Source organism: Rhincodon typus, chromosome 4, assembly GCF_021869965.1.
Source record: "Rhincodon typus isolate 14 chromosome 4, sRhiTyp1.1, whole genome shotgun sequence".
In the NCBI taxonomy this organism is placed as follows: Eukaryota; Metazoa; Chordata; class Chondrichthyes; order Orectolobiformes; family Rhincodontidae; genus Rhincodon; species Rhincodon typus.
Window position 1 is genome coordinate 38,870,497 of NC_063335.1, and position 11,564 is coordinate 38,882,060.

Here is an 11,564-nt window from a genome sequence, read left to right on the forward strand (position 1 = left end):
CATCCATGTACCTGTCTAAATGCTTCTTAAAAGATGGAATTGTACTCACTTCCCCCACTACTTCTGGCAGCGTGTTCCAGATACTCACCATCCTCTGTGTGAAAAGATTGCCCCTCTGAACCCTTTTGTATCTTTCTCCTCTCACCTTAAACATATGTCCTCCAGTTCCCCTACCATGGGGAAAAGCTGTTGTCTGTCTACCTTACGTATACCTCTCATGATTTTATAGACCTTCTTAAGGTTACCCCCTCAGTCTCCCACACCAATGTCCCAGCTTATCCAGCCTCTCCTTATAACACAAACCTTCCAGAGCAGGTAGCATTCTAGTAAATCTTTTCTGGACTCTTTCTAGTTTAATAATATCCTTTCTATAGCAGGATGACCAGAACTGCACGCAGTACTTCAAATGTTGCCTGTACAAAGCAGCTGTACAAGATGTTTGTGAGGCCACATTTGGAGAACTGCGAGCAGTTCTGGTCACCTTACTATAGAGTGTATTGTCCAGCTGTTTGGTCCTGGATGGTGCCAAGCTTCTTGAATATTGTTGGAGCTGCATTTATTTTGTCAAATGGGGAGTAGTCCATCACACTCCTGATTGTGCCTTGCTCATAGTGCACAGATTCCAAAAGTGAGTTACATAGATCCCCAATCAACCCATCATCTCTGCACTGGCCCTTCAAAGGGCATCCCACCCAATCCTCATAACACTACATGGCCAATCCACATAATCTGCACATCTTTGGACTGTGTGAGGAAACCTCCACAGACACTGGGACAATGTGGAAGCTCCACACAAACAGGTGACCAAGGGTAGAATTGAACCCACGTCTCTGGCACTGTGAGGCAGCAGTGCTAACCAGTGTGGCACCTATGCTGCAGAATTCCCAGCTTCTGACCTGACTTTGTATCTGTAGCATTTATATGATTGGTCCAATTCAGTTCTAGTCAGTAGAAATCCATTGATATTGATGTAAATCTATCCATGTTACAATTAGCTTTTCTTTTGTGAGTTCCAATTTTGTCAACTGCCATGAATTTGATTCAAATCTATGTCTCGACAACATTAGAAACTCTGGATTATTATTCTAACGATATTGCAGTGACACCACAGCCTTCCCACATCATCCCAGTCATTGGTCAGTACACCTTTAAGAGACATGCTCATGATATCATCACTATCTGTCATAGGCATGTGAGCTGAGGGTATAAAGGTCTCAGACACCATCATATTTCTGGTGGCTTGATGCATCTTTTATTTTGTAACCAAAACTTTAATGTTAACCAAGGAACTGATGTGCCTGTGAATGGAATATTTGTGTATATTAGTGAGCTGCAATAAATATCTTTTGGAAATTTCAATATCATGCTATCCATGTCTCAAATTGTACGTTATCGGAGATAACACAAGCCTTGCCAAATGAGGTAAAGATACCCTGCTGGAGGCAACATGCACCACATGACATTGTCATCAATTGGCTTGTTCACCTTTCATTTCTAGATGGCTAGCTGGGTCAGGTTGCCCTGACAACAGCTGAAGTGGTGCAAATTGAATTTATCAAAAGAATTTACTTATTTTTAAAAATGACTGAGAGTCCTAGAAAATGAATAGAGACATTAATTAAAGAACTGGTAGTTACGCTTCAGACCACTTTCCACTGAAAAGTCAGCCACTGTAAAGAAAGTCCTTTCAAGGCCAAGCGTTTATATATTTGTCCCTTCAAGGGCTTCATTTATTGAAGTAAATTCTTTTGCCTGTAAGCATTAATTTTGTACTGAATAGTTGTACTGTGACCTTCAAACAGACTGGCAAAATAAGGGCTAATGCACTCTACTGATGTTGTTGGCTGTGTGTCCACAGGGAACAATGAAACAAGGCAACCTTTTGACTTTAACACGCTGTTTAAGAGCAGTAGGTTCCCTTTCTGAATTGGAACTTGATTAATTTTTCCTCCTTTTACAAGGTGTTTCCAGTAATAACAACTGAACGGGATTTACAAACGGCGCTCTGATTCCAGAACAGCATGCAGTAAAGAAAAGCTGCCAAGTTCCAATGCTATCAGATGGGACTTACTTATGACACTGGGCCAGTACACCTGTTCCCTTTAAACATTGGGCTGCCAACAGCTACAACACACTTGCTTAATTACTGATTATTCTTTGCAATCAGAAGCAATAAACATTTAGAGATTCTAGGCTACTTAAAGGGAAGCACTTTATTGAGATAGGTCTATCTTTAACATTATTATTTTGTTCAATAGAGATTCACAGAATTAAGCAACACAGAAGGCTGATGATGCTTTTGGCACGGTGGTAGTGTCCCTACCTCTGAGCCAGAGGCCCAGTTTCAAGTCCCACATCTTCCAGCAGTGTGTGATAACACATTCAAACAGGTTGATTAAAATATTCATGGCACAGAGGAGGCCTTTCAATCCATCCTTCCTGGCACTACTCTTAAAATAAAAGTCAATATATTCATCCTGCTGCTTTGTAAATGTTTCCTTTTTAAAGTATTTTCCAAAATCTTTTTTGCAAGCAGTTATTGAATTTGCTTCCAGTAACATTTCAGGCAGCCTATTCCAAGCCATCACAAATCCCGGCATTAAAACAAAGTATTCCTCAACTCCCCTCCTTTTGCTAATGTAATAGCCCTCTCACCAACAAGACCAGTGTCTCTCCATCTACTCCTTCATGATCTGAACGCTTCCAATAAGTCTCCCTCTTAATTTTATAATAGTCTTTCAGCTTATGCAGCCAAATGACTTCCTTCAAGCCTTTATACTTTTTTTCTAGAGCATAATTAAAAGGAAAGCTAAATGAACATTTCTGCTTTAATGTTCTGGGCAGATGGCTGATAAAATACAGGCAATAGACAGTCCTTTAGTGTCAGCCGTCTGAAAGGTCACTAGTGCTCACATTTAATTTCACAGGCATCCAGCTGGGAAAGCTGCAGGTTTCAGAGATTTTGAAGCAGACAACAAGATTGCATTTTATTCTTCAAAGCTGTACACTTGGAAGTTCACTTAACATCACACCACTTTGGCTAGCGTGAGCTATCAGTCACTCATACAAGTTCTGAATCAAATGTATTCCTTGGAGGACTGTGATAACTTGCTTCACTCGGGTGGTTCTGATTTAGTAAAAATCTCAGTAACCTTGCCACTGTTAAGCTTTTGAAAGCAAATCTAGAGTTAATCTGTGAATAGAAAGGGTTTGATGACTATGTAGATGAACCTTCGAGGTAAACTGGGATGTTGCTGCGACCTCAGGGGTCATATACTAATATTCTGCCAAGAGGTTGGGCATGTTACAGCTTAACGTGTGCTGCTCTGTAGCCTTATCACCATGTACAGTTCAAAGTCTATTTTAATGTCTTAATGTTTTCTAAAGCAAGTGCTTGACATTGCATCGTCAACATGAGACTACCAAACATTGGCCCATTCATTTAGTATAGTTTGATTTGGTCTAAGTTATTAAGTACTATGTATGACTAGGCCACACAATCAAGACTGATGTACCCAGTGCAATGGCAAAGATGTGCTGCATTGCTAGAGGTGCTTTCTTTTGGATAAGATGTTAAACATTTTAGAACACTGCATTCAATTCTGGTCTCCCTGCTGTAGGAAGGATGTTGTGAAACTTGAAAGGGTTCAGGAAAGATTTACAAGGATGTTGCCAGGGTTGGAGGGTTTGAGCTATAGGGAGACGTTGAATAGGCTGGGGCTATTTTCCCTGGAACGTCGGAGGCTGAGGGGTAAAATAGAAGTTTATAAAATCATGAGGGACATGGATAGAGTAAATAGGCAAGATCTTTATCGCAGGGTATGGGAGTCCAAAACTAGAGGGCATAGGTTTAAGGTGAGAGGGGAAAGATTTAAAAGAAACCTAAGAGGCAACATTTTCACATGTAGGATGGTGCATGTATGGAATGAGCTGCCAGAGGATATGGTGGAGGCGGGTACAATTCGAACATTTAAAAGGCATCTGGATGGGAACATGAATAGGAAGGATTTAGAGGGATTTGGGTTAAATGCTGGAAAATAGGATGAGATTAATTTAGGATATCCAGTCAGCATGAATGAGTTGGACTAAAGGGTCTGTTTCCATGCTGTACAACTCTATGATTCTAATGCCCTGTCTGCCCTCTCAATTGATAAAAATAATCCTATGACACCGCTTCAAACAACAGCAGGGGATTTCTCCCTTGTGTCCTGACATCCAATTGACTTCACCAAAAATGAATTATCTGGCCATTATTGCACTGCTGTGTGCAGATTCACGGGGTGTAAAATATTATGGTGAATATGGAAGTAATGTAGTTGTATCATTACTGGGAAGTGATGTAAAATTACATGACTACTGGAGCTTTCTGGAGAGCTCTTAGAAGAGGCAAATTCTTGACCTTTGTATATATTTAGCATTTACTGTGTTTAAATAAATGTTAACATTTGACTCTGTATCAAAAGTCTCTTGCAGTATTTACCAAACTCTCTTCTGGATAAGACATTAATATAATTGGTTGCTGCATTTCCTACATTTTAGCGGTGGCTATGCTTCATTGGCTGAGAAAATGTGCTGAGGCTGTGAAAAAAGTGCTGTAGAAATGCAAATTTTTTTTTTCTCTTTTATCATGAAAGATAAATTTTCCTCCAGAAAGATCTTATGCTCAAATCTTTCCTTACCCCTTTCTATGTTGAATGTTCCCAGGCTCACTTCCAGAGTATACTCTCCCAACTTACCAACATTGGACATAAGTCATCTGAATACAAGTCATAATGGGTGGCATGGTGGCTCAATTTGCACTGGTACCTCATAGCGCCAGGGATCCTGGTTCAATTCCAGCCTCAGGTAATTGCCTGTGTGGTGTTTGCACATTCTCATCAGGTTTGCATGGGTTACCTCCATGTGCTCCAGTTTCCACCCACAGTCCAAAGATGTACAGGTTAAGTGGATTGGCCACTGGAAATGCAGGGTTACAGGATAGGGTGGGTCTGATTGGGGTGCTCTTTGGAGGGTCGGTGTGGACTTGATGGGCCAAATGATCTGCTTCTGCACTGTAAGAATTTTATGATCTTGCTTGTATCCTTGGATGCTGAAAGGTCAAAGGATAGAAAATGGGTCATTTTTTAAAGATCATGTGTAAGCGTTATGTATAGAATTGGCTGTAGGGCAGTTTTAATGAAAGATTTGAAGGCAAGTAAGAAGATAAACAAGCCAGCCCTGAAATTCTTTTGGACCTTGTCCAATCTCTACACTTCCATTCAGTGAGAATTTCGCAGATGGACTGGTCCTCTGCTGGAGAAGAGGTTGGTGTAATCCTTGTGGAAATTATGGGCCAAGAAGAAATGTGAATAACGTCTTGAGGGAATAATAAGTGGCAGAACAATGGAGACAAAAAGAGGAACATAAACATGAGTTGTTGGGATAGATTTCCTCTGGTGAGGTGGCTGAGTGAGGAGAGGACAATGTTTTAGAACATGGAGACATTGGAGTCAGGTCAATCAGGGGAAAGGGCTTCACACAAATCTGGAATTATCTTTGCCAGCCAGCTTAACTGTAATTTCAAACCTGGAACTGATAGATTTTTGCTAGACAAGGTATTAAGGATTAGGTAATCAGGATGGATAGATGGAATCAAGAAAGATAAGACATGATCTTAGAGAATGGTGAAACACACTTGAAAGGCTGAATGGACTCTTCCAGTACCAATGTTAGAAGAGAAGTGACAAGCAAGTAAATTATAGTGAGAACTTCAAAATGAGTATAAAAATGATCTAATTGTAATATGAATGTGACCTGTATTTAATCTATTCTATGTGGATTAAACATTTCCTCCATCTGGATTATCAAAAGATCCTTCAGCAAAATAATAATGCGCAGCCTGACCTATTTGCTTCTGTGTCATGCTCCAAAGCACAGGATGAACTGAATAGAGCCATTTTTAAAAGGGAAACAATGGAGAAATAAGATTGAGTTTGGTCTGTTCTAAAGAATAATTGTGTTTTTAATATAATAAAAACACCCCTGATGTGCCATGGCATAGATTCTAGACCACACAGTCCTCTATCTTTGAGACAGCTAAATGAAATCACATGTGTCATTCCAATATAAGGGCTCACTTTCAGTCACTGTGTCATGGAGTGAGTGTAGCGACTTTAGACAGTCAGCTATGTATGTTATTTACGAGGAAACATCAGTAGTCACAGAACAGAGACTGTGTTTAAGACTGACATTGTAGTCATGTAAGAAATTAGTGCTGTTAATAAACTTCAAGACATTTGTTTCACCAAGAACCCAACTCTCTGTGGTATATGCATTAACGTTTCAAAAGCTGTGAAGCTCATCATACCAGCAGGAATTGTGGAAATAAATGGACACTAATTGATAGTTATAACTGCTAGTTATTGGCAGGATGTGGGCGCTAATGGAAGTAAAGATAAAAGTAGAGTGACAGTAATGAAATGTCTTTTTCCTAATAGTCATCCATCAATCTATCCAAATTCAGAGCTGAAGTTATAACTGCAAACTAAACTATAGTGCCAGAACCAAAACTAAAGTTTAGAAACCGGTTGTGAAGCACAATAAGTACACTACCTGTTCCCCTGTCTCTTGGAGAAAGCAGTGGCCTAGTGGTATCATCACTAGGCTCATAATCCAGAAACTCAACTAATGTTCTGGGGACCTGGCTTCAAATCCTGCCTATGGTAGGTTATGGAATTGGAATGCAATTAACAAAAGAATCTACTGATGATCATGTGACTGCTAGAAAAGCTAATCTGCCATCTTCACCTGGTCTAGCCTACATGTGACTCCAGAGACACAGCAATGTGGTTGACTTTCATCTGCTCTCTGAAATGGCCACTCAGTTCAAGGATGGGTACTAAATACTGTCCTGTCAGTGAAATTTTTAGACACAAATACAGAAGATAAGTTTTCTATACCAAAAACCCGTATTTAGAACATTAGAAATTCCACCAACTTCTTTTTCTGAAATGGCATAAAAATAAAAAAAGGCACAAATTATATTATTAAGGCTTCTTTTTTGGGCAAATGCCACTTACAGGCACAAATCTACAACTTTTAAAGAAGCAAAAACATTTAATTACAGAGAAAAGAGAAGCTAAAAGCAAATAGAAAACAGGCAAAGCGCTACACTGCGATACAGATTCTTATACTGGCATTTTAGACAATAATAAAGCTACACAGAAGAACGATGGAAAGTAAACATCTGAAAATGGACTGACAATCGATAAGCATTCTGTCAGAACTTCCATTATTTACAGAAAGAATCTGTTTTTTTTAATGAATCTTCAGATAGCTGACAAAGAACTACAGGTCTAGGCCCGAAACGTCAGCCTTTCTGCTCCTATGATGCTGCTTGGCCTGCTGTGTTCATCCAGCCCTGCACTTTGTTGTCTCAGCAAATTTCTTGTGGTTTTTGGAACTGAAGGATTAAAAAGTATAAAATCCTCTAGGTCATTGGAGGTTTTAATTTCACTGTGTTGTGATATCCAGTGTTAGCGAGTCTGATTTGGTCTGGCTTGCTATCTGTGTGTCATAACACAGGGAAAAATGTATTTGTTTATGATCTTCATCAGGTTTTGTTGCCAGAAGATATCTGTTATTTTTAAATCAGATAGTGCACTTAACAGTTGATTTGCTACAGTAAGCTCCCTGTGAGTAAGATGGGGATGGTCTTCCCAATGAGAATAAGCAACACTTAATTGAATTCAGAAGTCAGGAAAGTGTGTAAACAGGAGTAGACCATTCAGTCCCTCAAAGTTTCTCCAAGATTCAATTAGGTCATAAAATCAAAATCCTGCAGATATTATGGATGTGAAATAAAAACAGAAAGCGCCGGATAAACTCAGCCAGTCTGGTAGCATCTGTGTGAAGTGAAAGTGTTGAATTGAATTATAATTTAACCTGAGATGTGCCATGATGATGGGATGAGGCTAGTGTGTTGGTGATACCAACCTCCATGGATGGAGATTGCAGGTAGTTACTGTCCATGGAGTCCTTTAAAGTTGGTAATTGGCACTGCATAGCTTCTTGCCAGTAACTGGAAAAATAGTAACTTTCATGTTGATAGGGCGAAATGAGCTACTAATCAGATATTAATGGATGCACATAGACCCCTTGCACTCACTAGTATTTTTTTTTAATCTGTTAAGACATAGAACATCAAACATTTATTTCTTGACATTGAGAATCTGATTTTTTTTTCCAATCTCACCATACTTTCCTAACTGTCTTACATTTGCCCTCATTAGAAGCTGGGGGTGTTAATTTTTCGAGTACAGTGGTTGACTTTCCTTTGGAACTAGTTTTCCAGCATGTTTTAGTTCAGTAGGATTATGGCTGATCAGCATCCTGCCACCAGTTACCCACCTCTAGCTCTAAATAATTAGTGAGTGTATGAAGTAGAAAGCTTAACCAACATAATTGGACAAAACAATGATGTCCCAGTGCACCATGATGAGACAATGATCTCCCTCTCTCCTCTTTTAGGATGGCATTTAAACTGTACATCTTTGACTCAGGTTTTGACCACCAGTCCTAATATTTATTTATATGCTGGTGGTCAAATTTGGCATAATTATAGCTCCTGTAATGTATCTTATGACTTTTTCACTATGGTAACAGTGCTGTATACATGCAAGTTGTTCATGTTTTGCAGCAGATTTCTTTTGATAGACGTGAAATTTGAAAGTGACTTTGCATTAGAAATGAATAAATGGAGTTGAACAAAGGTAATTACATAGGCATGAAGATAGATCTGGTGCTAGTGGACTGCGTGGGAAAACTAAGAGGTAGGACAGTTGCTGAGCAGTGGCAAATGTTTAAGGAGATACTCAATTGCTCCCAACTTAAATATATTCTCGAAATAAAGAAAGATTGTAAGAGGGGAGAAACCATCCATAGGTAAGCAAAGAAGTTAAAGATAATATAAAGGCAAAAACTAAGGCATACCATATTGCAAAGGCAAATGGCAGGCTGGATGATTTGGAAATTTTTAAAGATCAACAAAGGGTTACTAAAAAATCATAAAAAGAGCAGTTGTAAATTATGAAAGAAAACTAGTGTAATATATAAAAATTTGGATAGCACAAACTTCTGTAAGTATATAAAATGGAAGAAGGTAGCTAAAGTGAATGTTGATCCCCCGAAGGATGACATTGGCAAGTTAATAATAGGGAACACAGAAATGGCAGAGACACTGAATCAATATTGTACTTCAGTTTTCACAGTGGGGGACATTGTACCATCCCTACAGATAATACAGAGGTTACAGAAAGTGAGCAACTTAGAACAATCACCACCACGAGGTAAAAAGTACTGCACAAATATTGGGATTGAAGACAGACAAGTCCACAGCTCCTGATTCCCTACATCCTAGCATCTTTAAAGGAAGTAGCAGCAGATATAGTAGATCCATTAGTTGTAATATTCCAAAATTTGTTGAATGTGGGAAAGGTTCTAGTGGATTGGAAAAATGCTAATATAACACTGCTATTCAAAAAGGTAGGAGGCAGAAAGCTACAGAGCACTTAATTTAACATTGTGTTCTTGGGAAATTGTTCAAATCTACTATTTAGGAAGTAATAACAACTGGGAATTTGGAAAGTCAAGATACAATTCCTTCTGAGTCAGCATGGTTTTATGAAGGATAAATCATGTTTGACTAATTTACTGGAGTTCTTTGATGATGTAACAAACAAAATGGATGATGAAGATCCAGTCGATGTAGTACATCTGGACTTCTAGAAGGTATTTGATAAAGGTTAATAATAAAATGGTGTTAAGGGTGGTTTATTAGCTTGGATAGAAGGTTGGTTAACCAACAGAAAGCAGAGAATTGAGATAAATGGGTCCTTTTCTAGTTGGCAAGATGCAACTAGTAGGATGCCAAAGGGTTCAGTCCTCAGGCCCCAACTATTTTCAATTTATATTAACGACTTGGATATAGAGATAGAAAGTACTATACTCAAATTTGTAGATAATGGTAAAATAGGTGGGAAGGCAAGTTGTAATGAAGAAAAAAGGAAATTTACAAATGGATATGGATAGATTAGGTGAATAGGCCAAAATTTAGCAGATGAAATTTAATGTGGATAAGGGAGAGGTTATCCAATTTGTTGGAGGAATAGAAAAACAACTTATTACCTAAATGCAGAGAAACTTCAGAGTGCTTTGGTTCAGAGGGTGCTGGGTGTCCTTGTACAGAAAGCAGGTATACTAATGCCTTTTAGGGAAGGAAACTGCCATCCTTACCTGGTCTGGCCCACACGTGACTCCAGACCCACACCAATGTGGTTGACTCCTAACTGCCCTCTGGGCAATTAGGGATGGGCAATAAGTGCTGCCTGGCCAGCAACGCCCTCATCCTGTGAATGAATAAAGAAAAAAAAGTACAGCAGGTAATAAGAAAAGCAAATGGAATTTTGGCATTTATTGCTCAAGGAACAGAGTATAAAAGCAAGGATGGTATTTGGTCCCCATGCTCAGGGACCTCTCCCTAAATCTGTCCAGCTCCCTGCCTCCCTTTCCTTCTTTAAGTGACTCCATTAAAATAACCTTTGAGTTTTTTTGACATCTGACCTAATATCTATGGCTCAATATCATGCCTGATTTTATTATGCTCCTGTGAACCACCTTCAGGCATTTGTTAGGATAAAGGTTTTCTGCAAGGACAATATTTCTGGCTGTTGTTGTCGTTTGTCCTGGCTAACTTTTGCACCTTAGCTAACGCCATATAATATCGAGGATCTGGTCCTCATTATCACATCACTTGTTTGTGGGAAATTGCTGAGTGAAAATTGACTGCTGTGGTTATACTAAAAGAAAGTACTTCATTGGCTTGCTAATGAAGTTTAAGCGTTTGTACACTGACAAGGACAGATTAAAATCCAATATTTAGCAAAAGGCAGTATTTGTTGACTGACACTGCTGAGAGTGGTGCATGAATATTGGCTTCCAGAAATCATTAAAAACTAATTTGACCCTGTCAGCAACTCATAGTCGATCAAACTCAGTCTCATTGATAAACAGAATCCTGCAGGCAAGCAATCATGACACCTCCATCTGCAAAAATAATTTCTTTTTATCCTTCAACAAAAACAACTTAGGCTGCAATCTATCTATTTGATTACACAAGATACATACAATATTGCTTTCAATTAGTTTCTTTCCCTGTTATTATCAATCTCTCTCCAACATTGCTTTAGATTCTTTTAATTCTCATTTCCACTGAATGAGCTAATGTTAGCAGGTAATTGCTGTTATCAACAGCTTGGTCATCACTTCTCCTTAGGAAATGAACGATAGCTTACGCAAAGTCAATGGCAGGCATCATCACATCACCACAATTGCCTTTTTATTTGCTCATGGGATATGGATGTTGTAGGCTGGGCCAGCATTTATTGCCAATCTCTAAACTGCACTGGAGAAGGTGATGGTGAGCTGCCTTTTGGAACCACTGCAGCCCTTGTGATGTAGGTATAGCCACAGTGCTGTTAGGAAGGCAACTTCAGGATCTCAGCCTGGCAAGAGTGAAAGAACATCAA